Source organism: Wyeomyia smithii, chromosome 3 (assembly GCF_029784165.1).
Source record: "Wyeomyia smithii strain HCP4-BCI-WySm-NY-G18 chromosome 3, ASM2978416v1, whole genome shotgun sequence".
NCBI lineage: Eukaryota > Metazoa > Arthropoda > Insecta > Diptera > Culicidae > Wyeomyia > Wyeomyia smithii.
The window spans coordinates 60,892,575-60,906,186 of NC_073696.1; positions in this window are offsets into that span (position 1 = coordinate 60,892,575).

Here is a 13,612-nt window from a genome sequence, read left to right on the forward strand (position 1 = left end):
TTTCCCGGAATGTAGGGATACCATCTGGTCGAAGCTAGAAATCAAAACTTTTTTTTCGGCACAAATTTGATCCAAGATTTCTGTTATTTAAGGTACAAACCAATATAACACGTTATATGAAATTTACACTTCAAAAACGTTAAAATACATATTTACTTATTTATTATATTTCTCGGACAGATGATCCAATTTTATTTAGCAACTTTGAATTGTTAGGCAGATACTTAAATAGTTAAGCACATGTAAACTGTTTCAAATTAAACTTAACAACTTCCAGAATTTACAGACGGCTACAACACCCAGACGATTTTTCTCGTCACTTTGCTAAGATTAAACCAAAAAAAAATCGTTTGCAGTGATCGTTGTGTCCTAGAATCGAAAAAAAGTTATTAGGTACTGCTAGACTACCAAATTGAATATCTTAAGAAGATCAGAACAATTGCTCGAACTTGAAAATTGAATCAGGACGTGGAAATAAGATTTCAAGATCAGGACATATTCTGCTGAATCAGGACGGATGGTATCCCTATCTGAATTGAACAATGAGAAGAGACCCACGCTAAGATAATTGGTTCTTCAAAATTTCATATTTTCCCAAATCATGGAAAAATGCAAAAATTACTCCAATTTTAAAGCCGGATAAGAATCCAGCTAAAGTTTCAAGTTATCGACCAATCAGTTTGCTTTCTTCAATAAGTAAACTGTTTGAGAGAATTATTCTTAACAGAATGATGTCACACATCAACGAAAATTCAATTTTTGCAAATGAACAGTTTGGATTTCGCCATGGGCATTCCACTACTCATCAATTGCACAGAGTTACTAATATGATACGAGCTAACAAATCTGAAGGTTATTCCACTGGAGCTGCTCTTTTAGACATAGAAAAAGCATTCGACAGTGTTTGGCATAAAGGTTTGATTGCGAAATTGCAAACATTCAATTTTCCTATTTTTTAATCAAAATTTTGAAAATTTATCTTACTGATCGAACTCTGCAGGTTGTCTATCAGAATTCAAAATCTGATAGATTTCCTGTCAGAGCAGGTGTGCCTCAAGGTTCTGTCTTGGGCCCAGTCCTGTACAACATATTCACTTCAGATCTTCCTGATTTGCCTCCAGGATGCACAAAGTCATTGTTCTGCGATGACACAAGCATTTCCGTAAAAGGAAAAAGCCTTCGTGTCATATGCAGTCGATTGCAGAAAAGTTTAAATATTTTTTCTTCCTACTTGCAAAAGTGGAAAATCTCTCCCAATGCTTCTAAAACTCAAATGATAATTTTTCCTCATAAGCCTAGGGCTTCTTTCCTCAAGCCAAACAATAATCACGTTGTCTAGATGAATGGGGTTGTTTTAAGTTGGTCTGACAAGGTTAAGTACTTGGGACTAATTTATGATAAAAAACTTATTTTCAAAGAGCACATTGAGAGTATGCATCAAATATACGAGATGTTTATATCCTCTCATTAACAGGAATTCTAAACTTTGTTTGAAGAACAAACTTTTGATTTACAAACAAATTTTTAGACCAGCAATGCTTTATGCTGTACCGATCTGGTCAAGTTGCTGTTCAACAAGGAAGAAAACGTTCCAAGGGATTCAGAATAAAATTCTGAAAATGATTTTGAAGCGTTCTCCTAGGTTTGGTACACACGAATTACATACACTTACTGGTGTTGAACCATTAGAAGCTATGTCAAATAAAATTATTAACAATTTTCGACAAAAATTGTTGCAATCCTCAATTGCTACGATAAGCTCTCTTTATAGTCAATAAGTTAGCATTTAAGTTAGTTGTAAGTTTACTTTCCTTTCTTGACAAGTAGGTTTAAATCCCTACGAATGATAAGTCCTAATTGCGAAAGCAAACAAATCCTAACAATTAAAATTACAAATTACTAACAGTGTTGAGAAGTCACCATTTGTGATTGGACACACATACTCATTATTTACTAATATTTATCATAAATACTTAAGCTACTAACAAATCCCCCTATAAAAAAAAGATACTTTGTTTCGATTTTTCAGATGAAGCGCTCAGATGTTCCCATATATTCTATTTACATAAAATGTTCCCGTATTTTCCCCAAGAAACACACGGAGTACTTAACATCTTTCATAGTTCGGAGAGCCTCAATAGAACTGAGACTGTCCGTAACGATGAAGTAATGGTCCTTGGGCATTGTTTCTTTACTCCCTCGAGTGTATTGAATTACAGCTAATTCTGCGACGTAAACAGAAGCTGAATTGTCGAGCTTATAATAAACGGTTATTTTTTTTTTTTGAGAAACCGATGCAAAAAACCGATTCCTTTATCAAGGAAATTAACATTAACGAATCAATTACATACAAGGTTTCACAGAAGTTTCGTTCAAGTTTTGATGCCGAAATTAAACGCTTGTCTAGTTTATTTATGGTTTGTGTCCGAGCTAAATAAGTTCTCAGTACCGTACCGCAGTGTAAATTTGGAATCATCCATCAAACTTCAAAACATTTGCATTTAGACACATTGTTTTAACTCATGAATGTCCAAGTTCGACGTTTGACTTTCACAGCTTGTTCCTTGTGACTAAATTTGATTGAAGGTCAGAAAAATTTGACCATTGCGAAAAAAATTGAAATGTGTAAGCTAGTGTGGAGGGAGCTTCGTAGTCGCAAGGTAACAGAGTCCGCTTGGGTAACCGGGTGGTCGTGGGTTCGATCTTAGTAGAATCAGGCCATTTGGTTGTCGACGGACTTTAGCATGACTCCCAGACTCCCCACCATATACTCTTCCTTCAATCTGAATTCTTCAGATCCCCCATTGACTCTCCTTATTATAATAAAACTGGTGTGAGTAACGTATGAAAGTTCTCTCCAGAGAATTGTAATTAGTCGATATTGTTAGGATGAACAGAAGCTCGGTATAGTAGAGCAGTAAGCTTGAAACGGAAAGGTAAACTTACACACAAGCACGGATATGAATGATAAGCGTATCACTAACTTCAATAGTGATACTGCAAATAATATGATGTGCGGAGTACAGAAAACACCTGGGCAATATCACAATAGATCTAATCTCTGGTCGCAGTGATGAGTCCACACAGAAAAAAGAGCTAGTGTGGAACATTTCGATTTACCTTTTCATGAATTAATGCAAAGTTTAAAGTGAAACATCTTGAACATTTTTATTTATTTCTCCTGATTCAATTTATAAATGCTCAGTCACGTTTTTTAAAGTGAAGCCATAATACTAATAGTAGGGGCACCTTTCATTGCCCGTTAGAATGATAGCCGAAGTATTAAAGAATCGAAAAGAAAATGAAAAAAAAAAATACTTCTGTTCTCTTAGAAGAAAAAATATCAAAGCTTCTCTTTTTGTCTTTCTGAACAAAACTAAATAAAAAGTTGTTCTACACCATCTTTAAAACTACTCAAAGTTTGATCTTTTTGCGAATTTCTTTATTCCACTACGTCAGGGCAAATCTGCCGAGGAATAAAACAACGACATCGCGATTTATGACGCTAGAGATGCCAGTTAATTGTTTACGAACTAAGCACGTGCGGTTGTGGGTTGGAGCTGACAAATTTTATAGTGCGCTTCGAGCAGCACTCTAGGTCAAAACTAGATAAAAATCGAGCGGATTAAGAAGGGTTTTGACAGCAGTTAAGTTGCTCCCAGGTCAAAACGAGGTGAGCTGGTGGAATAAAGAAGTTCGCTATATGTAATATTTTGTCGCATATCTTCGTCAAAAAATACATACAAATAATCTTGAGATAACATTTTGCAGCAAATTTATTGTCCTTTTAAGGGGAATATAGTCATACCTCGATATGAGGCAACTTTTTTTCACGTTATATCGAGTTACGTTATATCGAAGCACGAAAAAAATATTTTTTTCATTGATTTAAAATTCTTATTGGTCACTCAAAGGTTCGCAAATACAATTGTCGTAGACGAACATAACCAGTAGGCTGTCCCAAAAAAAATCGATGTTGGAAAAGTCGAGGTGCTCAGCCCTAAATTTAAAGATAATGTTATTTACAGCATGTTTGTAGAACATTTCGACTTTCTAAAAAATTGTTATCAGGTTGCCCAGACGTGATTTATGAAAAAATGATTTTTCAAGCTGCAAAACCACTCTTTTGCACTTTTTCCAATTCTGTTCGATTCCCACATTTTTCCATATATATTTTTTTTAATTTTTCTGAGGTTGTTTTTTAATATTTTGCATGGATTAGTTCAGTATCGCATTTAATTATTTGACTCACAGAGCTTAGTGAACATCGCAGAAAAGCGAATTTTTCTCATGATTTTCAGATTAAACCCTTCATAACACATGATAAATTTTTTTTATCAAGAACTAAAATTTTAATTGCAAAGCAGGATTTAAGACAATAATTTACATAAAAAAAGATCCTCGATATCTTATCGGGGGGCTGAGATATTGGCGTTTTTACATGTGATGGAAAACTAAGCATTTGTATAGAAATACCACTAAATCTTTAATCAGATTAAGATAGACGCAAGGTGTCTTCGACATAATTTTAGGTTATCTTAAAACAAAAAACTTTGTCAACTCGATCCGCCATTTTCTCCCATCGCTTATGTAAATCAGCTATTTTTTATCGTTCTGCCACTTTTCTTCAACTTGTGATAATCGCCCAATATATTCAGTTGAACGAAAATCTGGGCAATTTCGATGATATCAATTACATTCTCTTTGTACCAATCCATGACTTCCCGGCTGTCAGACCAGAACTTCACCGGACCGTCATGTGATTGGATGAATGGTAAAATCCGCTTCTGAAGGCACTGTTCCATTGCCATTCATGGTTGATCCGGTGATGAAAACCTTGGTTTTTTTTTGCCACAGCTGCAGATCCCCTGCCACACCATCAGATTCCAAGTGAACTTGTCAGCGAACACGAATTTTAACCGCTTGGTGTCATCACCCTTGCACTTGGACATATGCGGGGGGGAGCAGGGATGTCATGTAGAAAACCTTATGTAGTTTTCGACGAGTTTTCTACGTAGAATACCTCTGGTAGAATACCTAACCAAAAACAAGTATTCTACGAAAACCTGCAAAGAGATTTTTGTGGTGAATTACATGAAGAATAAACGAAATTTAAGTTTAAAAATATTATTTACTAGCTGACCCGGCAGACGTTGTTTTGCCTATATTGAATTGACTTACTTTAAAATAGCCTTTGATTGAAATTGTTTTTTTATGATGGTTTCAGTTGTACACAATAGTATTAATGCTTATTGTAATGCTTTATGATATACAGTCGAATCCCTCTATAACGACACTTTTTATAGTGACAACTCTCGCTATAGCGACATTCTCAACAGTCCCTTCTGTTTTATACTAAAATTCTTCGTTTTATTGCGACATTTCGCTATCACGACCTTCCTCTATAACGGCATACTAAAACTAATACTTGTCATTCTTTATTGCGACAATAGTACAGTCGAATCTCTCTATAACGCCATTGCTGAATCTATAACGACATTATCAACGGTACCTTCTGTTCTACATATGCAAACATTCTTCGTATTATTGCGACATTCCGCTATAACGACAGTCCCTTGCGATGTCGCTATAAAGCGATTTGACTGTACCATGCTGTATGTCACCAATGCTGATGGTTTGCCAACGCGAGAACAGGTGACATACAGTTTTCCGTGTGAAAAACACGGATACTCCAAATTGATTCGACAAATTTCCAATGACTGCCTTTGCGCCTTGTTGATAGTCATTGCGAAAGCAAGTCGAATCGGAAATTGAAGTCGTTTGAAATCGAGCGGCAAATCATTTGAAACCATAGGAATTCTTGGGATCAAAACGTTTTCGCCTTTATATCTCCCTTTAAGAATTGTTGCCTCAATCACATTATTTATTAGTTTCTTCACCGCTAGCCTGGTGCCATTGCAAAGCCGTGGTTGATTGATGTTTCGTAACATGATAACTACAGAGCCGACTTTCAACCGAAGTTTGTGCGATGGCAAGCCGGGCAATTCTTGGGAGTTCAAAAATTCAGTTGGATAATTAACCACCTCGTTTTGATCTATGACGGTGTCCACCGATTTGTACGAAACAACCCGTCCTGGAATTGCATCTTGGATGTCCCCATTTAGAGAGTCAACGTCTTTGTTTTTGGGAGCTAATATAGCGCGTTCACTCAGCCAAACGTGGTTTTGGTAGTTCTGCGCAATATTTGGGAAAACTCTTTGGATAAGTTCGTCTTTTGTTATGGTGATGTTGCAAAAATCTTCGGGCAACGTAATGTGTCTCGTCACAATATCAACTGGCATTTCTCCATTCCCAATGTCCAACAATTTCTTCGAAAATGTATCTGCGGTTCGATCGATTTGTAATTGAACACGCATGTTCAAGGTTAGTTTGAGTGTCTTTACGTTCCGCCACAAAATAGAAGATTTCAAACACGCGTTAATTTCGTCGGCAGCTGTTGATCTTGGGATGACGGGGGAGTCCCTTCCTGTTCCAGATAACAATGAGCTCAAAGGCTCTGGTGGAGGATTCAGTGCCATTAATTTTACTTTTCCACTTGTACAACACAACCCTGGCGTTTCGCTAGTAAACTTCAATGCCTTGCAGTGAGGACAAACAACGCTCATTGATCCAATAGTGACAGATCTATCTGCACTATAATCAACCGATGGATCGTAGTAGAATGCAGCACGCTGAAGATTTCGCGGAACGTTGACTGGTCTGTGTAGTCGATTGATGTGGATTTGTTGTGCTCAATTGTGTCCTGATCTTTCTGCTATTTCCCTATTACGTTTCATTCGTATTTTATCTTCTCTATTTTGTGTTTCTCGCTCTTCTTCCGTCTGCATCATCCGTACTTGTGACATTCTCTGCCGAATCAACTCATTTTGTCCATGGCGCTGATTTTCGCTTTGATTCGTTCGACAATTTGCTGAGGTTATAGCCGTACGGCTTCGACGACCTATATTTTTTCGTCTAATTGGTGGCATTGTATAGCAAATTTAACTGGAATCGATAGCATTATTATTTTCCACTCATTTGGCTGGTTTAATATTAATTTTGAACCTTTTGATGCTGAAGTCTTGATTTTTGACCTTTGAAAGACACCGGAAATAAAGGAACTTTTATTGTACTGCGTTCGAAAGTTTGGGTTAGTAAACAACTGCCGTGACAAGGACGCTACAACAGCTTGAATTTGTTGGCTGTTGCACGTATTCTGGAATCATAGTAATCTGATGGCGTTGTTCTTGCAGTAAGAAGCGGGAATATACGGAAGTTGATTTTTTTGGATTTTTGATCTTTTTCGGTTAGTTTTCTTTATTTTTATGGCATAGTGACCTGCTACAGAACCATACAAACCAAACAAAACTAAAATCATGCAAATCCGTCAAGCCGTTCCCGAGGTAAACCATTTAATTGTGATGATTATTTTGTGTGAATTGAGTACGAATTTGACATTTATAATCGTTGCTTTTAATCTCCATCGATTGAAATTGTTTTTGATATGTTTCATAAGTTTTCGGACTAGAAATACCTCCTGTTTGCAAAATATTCTAGGGCTTTCTAGCCAGTACAAACAACAAACCCAGGAATGTTCTATTTTATTTTCGAAACTTTATATAAATTTGTAAATTAAATTAAGTAGCAATTCAGAACCCAAAAATTGAGTAATTACTTAACTCAAAACTAAGTAATACTTTACCTAAAAAGTGAGTAACAATCACTCAGTTTTTAAAACGCCTTGTTTCTCAATTATGCGTTTACGGAGTTACTCAGTTTATGAGTTGTTCCACTTTTTACGAAAATGCGTCAAAACTTACTCATTTTAGAGTTATTTTTCTCAAGGGTGTAAAGAATTCTTTCTGCAACCGTTTAAAGTTGCATGGAATCTTTGGTGGGCTTTTTTATATATACCAGGGGAACCATCAACCATTGAGATGTTGGATACGCTCTAAATATATGAAATTTGACAGCGATAGCATAGTTCTGTAGAAATCAGGCCTTAAATGCGCCTTTGCTGTTGCACTAGTTTTGTATGTGACGTATATTATGCGATTTTGCTCTCATTAGCATTTTTGGATGACAACAAATACCTACTTATGTTGTTGAACCTTGAATTACGATTGAAATTATTGAGTGAAAATTTTGTTTGCTTATTTGAGTTTCTTTATCATTGCTTGTTTCGCCATAATAACAAAGTAGTCCGGAAAAACACTTTCTTGCTTCTTCGTGTTTCGTTTTTTTTTGTTATATTAATTATCCCGTTACATAAATACACCTAATCAGCGCAGCGAATGGCATTTAATGACGCATACTGTGAATTTTCGAGTGTTTGAGAGTTTTCTACTTGCAAGAGGTTTTCTACTGTAGAAAACGTAGAATGCAGTTTTCTACGTAGATTACTTACGAGTCCCGAAAACCGCGTAGAATACCATCCCTGAGGGGGAGCCATACAATTTTGAAGCCAGGTCTCTTTTAACATCTCGATTTTGAGCTTAAAAATCTCAGGTTTTACTGAATTAACAGCGCAGAAAAAATCACATCAATTCAGTTTAGTTTTGTACGTTTGTACGTTTTCTTATTTTTCCTTGAAAGGCCAATCAAATGCCTTCAATTTTCCATTAAATCTTTTGATCGGTCAAACGGCTCGAAAGTTATAAATTTTTGAAAAATAATTGTCGATTTTTAGCAACCCTAATTCAAAAAGGATCTCCTTAAGTACCAAACAAAAAAATACGGGTGTAAAGTTTTTCGATAAAGAACAAGTATACCAATGTTGAATGTGATTTGAACTAAAAATAAACCTGATAATAAGAAAGGTTTAACGGCATTTTAGGGGCATAACATTTTCTGATATCAGAAATGAGTTCAGCAGTTCATTTTCAATCATTTTAGAAAGACTTTTAGGTTTTTTCCAACTATTGTTCGAAAACCCGCCACTGTGCGAGGGATTGAAAATACTTTGTGTACAGATAATTCATCGCAGATCGCCTGCAATACTTTTTACAGTTCATCCTTTGTACACCACCGTCTGTCCGTCCGTTTTTGTATACCCGCGGCATGAGTCCGACAAAAGAATTTACTTTAAACTCACCTGACCATATCACCCCAAAAAAGCTGTCCATTTTACCCCAAACAGGACGCCTTTCTTATGTAAAATTGGTCAATAAATCGATTGGTGATGGTTTTATTTTGTGCAGGGCATAAAAAATGGTCTATTTTGCCCCTTTTCACCCTATTATTGTGTATTTTTGGAAATATATAACATTTCCCGTGCCCTGCACAGGATGAAACTCTATCACCAATCGATTTATTGACCAATTTTACATAAAAAATGCTATATTTCAGATTGCCAGCCCAGTGGCTTCTAACTAGTGGGAATTCGGGTTCTTTTTTTTCCCAGTGTGCAGCACTTGTAAATGTGAGCAGTCATTAATAGATTAAACTGTTAAATTTAATTCTAGATAATCGGCATACACTAATTTGCAGTCGATTTCAAATAGCAAGACAATATCGTTAGAGAGTAATATGAACAGCAGAGGTCCCAAATTGCTGCCTTGTTGGACACCGGTAAAGTTGTTAAACGGTGACGAGAAGCAGGACTCAATCTGCACAAAGAACTCTATCTTTGTTCGAGCAAGAATTAGGGTGAAGGCGCTTATTCTTAATGTCGTAAAGTACCAACTACAGTCAGTTTTTTTACGCGGGGGATACGTATCTCGTAAAAAACCGCATAAAATAAATCGCCGTAATTCGAAAATCCGTAAAAAAAACCGCGTTAATTCAAATATTCGTAAAAAACCACGTTAATTCAAAAATCGGCGTAAAAAACGCGTTAATTCAAAAATGCACATAAATAACCTTGTAAAAAAAACCCGCGTATAAAATAACCTTGTAAAAAAACCAGACTGTACTTTAAAATATTAAACAAAATAAATGTTGAAAAATTTAGTATTTATTGCTATGCTTATTTCCAAATTATGGTTTATTTCAACGATTTGACGCTGTCCAAAGAGATGATAATTCAGAAAGTGTTCAATGCCTGTACTTACAGACCTTTTAAATAAGGGGCCAGAAAAATCCTGCCAAATCCAGTTAAAAATTTAGCAATAGAAACTATAGTATTAGCGGGGGCCAAGTGTGGTTGGTAACGTCTCCGCCAACCACGCTCGACGCCTGGGTTCGAATCCCACCGCCGACATCGGTGTCGATGGTTGTGAGGTAGCGTGATCCACTCACAACCAACCCAACTGGTCTAGATTCAATCCTAGCTGGCACTGGGAGATTTTCTGAGGCGAAAAATCTCTGGGATCACGCCTTCCATCGCATGAGGAAGTGAAGCCGTTGACGCCGGTCCGTTAATTAACGGGTTGTAAGTTAGGGTCCTGGGTGGAGTCGCCTCCCTGGGCGTCGGTGATTGGCACAACAACAGTGGCGGAACTAGACCGACGGAAAATAAGCGAGAATGAAAAAAAATCATAGTATCATTCATTGTGTCATATAAATCCGTTAAATATACTTCGGATTACCTGGATAATTCTCGCTTATTTTCCGTCGGTCTAGTTCCGTCACTGTTATTGTGCCAATCACCGACGTCCGGGGAGGCGACTCCGACCAGGTACTTAACTAACGACATAAACTGATTTCGAACCAAAGGAAAGTTGTAGAATAAATATTGGTCATCTTGACCTAACATTTTTTGGTTCTATATTATTTAAGTACTTCATATATCGGAATGATATCGTATCACCGGGAATATTATTCCGATCATCCCTACATTGAAGCAACCCTTCCCAAGTGCCGTCTCTTTCCTGCGGCTGCGGCAACAAACACCGATGCAGGCACGTTATGCACGCCAATATGAATGCAATAATGGCAAAATGCTCGGTCCGATGGGCACGAGCGAGCGGCGGGCAGGAACTGCATTGACAGGCGGAGAGGAAAGGGTGATGAAGTACGGAAGCAGCACCCAGCAGCAGCACATCGTCCGATATCGACCGTAGTCCGTCGCGGGGTAGACCGGTCTGGCGGTCGGGTAGCAAAGGACCGGGAATTTCGCTCTTGTACACTCACACGCAGCAATCGTCGCTGCATATCTACGGGCTCGTGATGCACTTTTGCATCGATGTAGATGCGGGGTCAGTCCGACTATCAGCTTCACTACCACTCGCGGACCGGACCGGACCGGACTGGAGTGGACTGTCTGTATGTCCAAAGACGGGGCGCGCGCGCCGCTGAAAACGTCGTACCGCTACGTTGTTGACGGAGACACAGACAAATCCACCTCAGGACGATGTGTGTAGCACTGGCCAACACATATTGACGACCTGCTGCGTTGGGAGCGAAAACGATTAATTTTTTGTTCATTTTTTGCTGCGTAAGAATGAGAGGGAAAGACTGCAAAAATTTTCAAACTTTATGCATCGCGGTGCATTTTATTGTACGTTTTTTGCAGTCACTATAGTTTCCTCTGAGCCGTCGTCGCCGTCGTAGCGCTTTGTTTGGTGGCTCCAGAGGCTGATTCTGTGTGCCGCTGGTTCCTGTTGTGACGTTTTCAGTAGTAGGTGGTTCAGCTGGCATCATCGTCGCCTTTTGCATTAACTATAAACTGCGAATTGTTCGTGCTTAAATTGTCAAACCGTCGTCGGCGGGAGGAGGATCAGCCGGGCCTGCCCGTGGGGTGGCAGGTCCTGATCTCTGATTTTTTACTTCGATCAAACTGGGAGCTACGGGACAGAACGGAGAAATTGAGAGCGGGAGTGGAGAGCAAGAGTGAGATACCCCATCCTGTGGATGCAACTCTACTCAGAGAATGCAGCTGCTTTGGAAGTGCAGCAAGCGCACCGTGCACTGGTTTCATGGAGGCTCAAAATCGGAAGAAATTGAATGTGCACTGCAAGTTGGACGTCGTTTTTTTTATTATTTGCGAGTCGCTTCGCTCGAACCGCGCGAGTACAAGTCGTGTGTCGGTGAAAGAGTGCAGTACGTTGCCGTGTAGTCAGTCGCCAGTTAGCTAGCAAGAAGAAGTTCCTTGGAGTGCGAAAATTCATGCCAATGTGCAATGTTCAAGAAGAAACCTTTCAGCAAAAAAATGCATAGCTCCAGAGATACCAGAAGTCGAGTAACAGTCGTTGTGGTTTTTTTTTGTCTTTCTACTCGTGTCTCTCGAATGGTTCATTTTACCACAATGTGTCCCCTCAGTAAAAATTCCTTTAGCTCTGCACTCACACGAGCTCCGTGGAAAATCGACGGCTAAGAAATAAATCCGCGGAATGTGAATTTACAGATGCGCTGTGTGACAATTAATACCGGGCCGAAATGTTGAGATGTCGTTGGTAAAACGCCACCACGAAGAAATGATCTTCGATTCCTTGCAGTGAAATGTGACTAAGTGATCCGAATCCGAACGTTAAGAACCTCTTCTAGAATACGCGAGAAGTGAACCGTTGGGGAATGGAAAATCTGCAATCCGCACATAGCTCGGGCTTGATCTAGAGGCAATTTTGGTTTGCATTCTGTGCGCACGTTGACTTAGTGGTTATTAACTAAAATTATGTACACTCACAGCTACCGACGTCGAAGTTGACCTACAATGTTTCCGCATTTTCAGCTGGATAAGCGTGCACGGACATCTACAGTAAGCATAGTTTGTCCATTATTCTCAATCTGGGCTGATAATATAATCTTATTATATTTTTTGCATTCGTTCCACCATTTTTTCATTTCCGGAATAGTAAAATAATCTCATTCTCTTTGTCACAGCCTCAATGAGCCGCTAGCTGGCATCCGTGCAATTAGAGTAAATGTAAAGTTGAAATTGCGCATGAATCATATGAATACACACATTCGCTGTGCCACTATGCAATATTTCCCATTAGTGTGTTAGAACACTGCACTACTTCCTCTTGGTTCTATAAGCTCCTCGCACTATCTGTTACCACTAGCCCTGTCTCTTTTGCCCGGTATGGATCCGTACTGGTTTTGTGGTTGTGTCATCACTAAACCCTTTGTATATACTAAAATAGTATGTACCGAAGCGTACATTGCTGACTATTCTAGACCGGGTACGAACTATTCAAGGTACATTAGATCATTCGATGGCGTTCCATATATAAAAGTACTTTTGGCCGACCGTCTCCTGGCTCTCGGAAGCGGATTTTCGACTTTTCACTCTCCTATGTACTTTTGAAATTTCAACTATCCGTTAAACATTCTGGTGCAGGAAATACAAAGATGAAAAGTAATATTACTTTGCCGTGGTTTTAGAATTCGTGAGTCGGTTCGCAGAAGCGTTGATAACCAGCGAAGGTATTTCAGATTTACTTTGTTCCAGTCTTATATCTTTTTGAGAATGATTTATACACGGTGGAGAGAAGCTTCTTTAGATTTATTCGCCGATTTTATGTTCGTTTATTGTTTCTGTTAGAAACTATTAAGAATAGAACATGGAAATTTCAGTTATTATTTTACTTGAACAACTTCAATCAATCTCTATGACTTCATTAACCCCCCGGACGATAATAGGTAAAAGCTGACGCTAATAGAGCCGATGCCCTATATGTTTTATCAAAAGTCTCCTTTTTTGTTCATTTCGGAGTTAAAAACAATATCG